The following is a 2,500-nucleotide window of genomic DNA, read 5'->3' on the forward strand; positions in this document are numbered from 1 at the left end:
GTGTTAGGGTTAGGGTTGAATTTAGGGTTAGGGTCCGGGTTAGGGTTAAATTTGGGGTTAGGGTTAGGGTTAGGGTTGAGTTAGGTTTAGGGTAAGGGTTAGGATTAGGGTTGGGGTTAGGTTGAGGGTTAGGGTTGGGTTGGGGTTAGTGTTAGGGTTAGAGTTAGGGTTAGGGTTGGGTTAAGTTTAGGGTTAGGGTTAGGGTTAGGGTTTGGGTTGGGTTTAGGGTTGGGGTTAGGGTTAGGGTTGAGTTAGGGTTAGGGTTAGGGTTAGGGTCAGGATTCAGCTTGGGGTTAGGGTCAGGGTTAGGGTTAGAATTGGGGTTAGGGTTGGGTTTAGGGTTGTGGTTAGGTTAGGGTTAGGGTCAGGGTCAGGGACAGGGTTATGGTTAGGGTTGGGGTAGCGGTTAGGGTTAGGGTTGGGGTTTGGGTTAGGGTTAGGGTTAGGGTTAGGGTTATTGTTAGGGTTAGGGTTGGGGTTGGGGTTAGGGTTAGGGTTAGGGTTAGGGTTGGGGTTAGGGTTAGGGTTAGGGTTCGGTTTAGGATTAGGTTTAGTGTTGGGGTTGTGGTTAGGGTTAGGGTTAGGGTTAGGGTTGGGGTCAGGGTTAGGTTTAGTGTTGGGGTTGGGGTTAGGGTTGGGTTGGGGTTAGGGTTAGGGTTAGGGTTAGGGTTAGGGTTAGGGTTGGGTTAGGGTTGGGGTTAGTTTTGGGCTTAGGGTTAGGGTTAGGGTTAGTGTTAGGGTAGTGGTCAGGGTTAGGGTTAGGGTTAGGGTTAGGGATAGGGCTGGGGTTAGGGTTAGGGTTAGGGTTAGGGTTAGGGTTAGGGTTAGTGTTAGGTTTAGGGTTAGGGTTCGGGTTCGGATTAGGGTTAGGTTTAGTGTTGGGGTTGGGGTTAGGGATAAAGTCAGGGTTGGGGTTAGGGTTAGGTTTAGGGTTAGGGTTAGGGTTGGGATAGGGTTAGGGATAGGGTTAGGGTTAGGGTTGGGGTTAGGGTTAGGGTTGGGGTTAGTGTTGGGGTTAGGGTTAGGGTTGGGGTTAGTGTTAGGGTTAGGGTTAGGTTTGGGGTTAGGGTTAGTGTTAGGGTTAGGGTTGGATTTAGGGTTAGGGTCTGGGTTCGGGTTAGGGTTAGGTTTGGGGTTTGGGTTAGTGTTAGGGTTAGGGTTGGATTTAGGGTTAGGGTCCGGGTTAGGGTTAGGGTTGGGGTTAGGGTTAGGGTTAGGGTTGAGTTAGGTTTAGGGTAGGGTTTAGGATTAGGGTTGGGGTTAGGGTTAGGGTTAGGGTTGGGTTGGGGTTAGGGTTAGGGTTAGTTTCAGGGTTAGGGTTAGGGTTGGGGTTAGGGTTGGGGTAAGCGTTAGGTTTCGGGTTTTGGTTCAGGTTCGGTGTCAGGTTAGGCTTAGGGTTATGGTTAGGGTTGGGGTTGGGGTAGGGTTAGGGTTGGGGTTACGGTTAAGTTTAGGGTTAGGTTTGGGGTTAGGGTGAGGGATAGGGTTAGGGTTAGTGTTCGGGTTGGGGTTGGGGTTGGGGTTGGGGTTAGGTTTAGGGTTAGGGTTAGGGTTAGGGTTAGGGTAAGTGTAAGGGTTAGGGTTAGGGTTGGGGTTAGCGTTCGGTTTTGGTTTCGGGTTAGGTTTAGGGTGAGGGTAAGGGTGGGGTTGGGGTTGGGGTTAGGGTTAGGGTTAGGGTTAGGGTTGGGGTTAGGGTTAGGGTTGGGGTTAGGGTTAGGGTTGGGCTTGGTGTTGGTGTTAGGGAGAGGGTGAGGGTGAGGGTTAGGGTTAGGGTTTGGTTTGGGGTTAGGGTTAGTGTTAGGGTTGGGGTTGGGGTTGGGGTTAGGTTTGGGGCTGGGGTTGAGGTTGGGGATACGGTTTGGGTTAGGGTTGGTGTTAGGGTGAGGGTTCGGGTTAGGGTTGGGGTTAGGGTTAGGGTTAGGTTTGGGGTTAGGGTAGGGTTAGGGTTAGGGTTAGGTTTAGGGTCGGGGTTAGGGTTACAGTTAGTGTTAGCGTTGGGGTTAGGGTAGGGTTAGGGTTAGGGTTAGGTTAAAGGTTAGGATTAGGGTTAGGGTTAGGGTTGGGTTGGGTTGGGTTTAGGGTTAGGGTTAGGCTTAGGGTTGGGGTTGGGGTTGGGGTTGCGGTTGGGGTTGGGGTTGGGGTTAGGGTCAGTGTTCTTGTTCGGGTGAGGGTTCAGGTTCGGGGTAGGGAAAGGATTAGGGTGAGGGTTAGGGTTGATGTGGTGGTTAGGGTTAGGGTTAAAGTTGGGGTTGGGGTTGGGGTTGGGGTGGGGTTGGGGTGGTGGTGGGGGAGGGGTTAGGGTTAGGGTTGCGTTTAGGGTTGGGGTAAGGGTTAGGGTTAAGGTGAGTGTGAGGGTTAGGGTTAGGGTTGGGGTTGGGGTTTTGTTTAGGGTTAGGGTTAGGGTAAGGGTAAGGGTAAGGGTTAGGGTTAGGGTTCGGGTTAGGGTTGGGTTTAGGGTTAGGGTTAGGGTTAGGGTTGGGTTAGGGTTAGAGTTAGGGTT

This window comes from Heloderma suspectum, chromosome 9 (assembly GCF_057233095.1).
Source record: "Heloderma suspectum isolate Gila_16-S chromosome 9, 16-S_ref, whole genome shotgun sequence".
Taxonomy (NCBI): Eukaryota; Metazoa; Chordata; class Lepidosauria; order Squamata; family Helodermatidae; genus Heloderma; species Heloderma suspectum.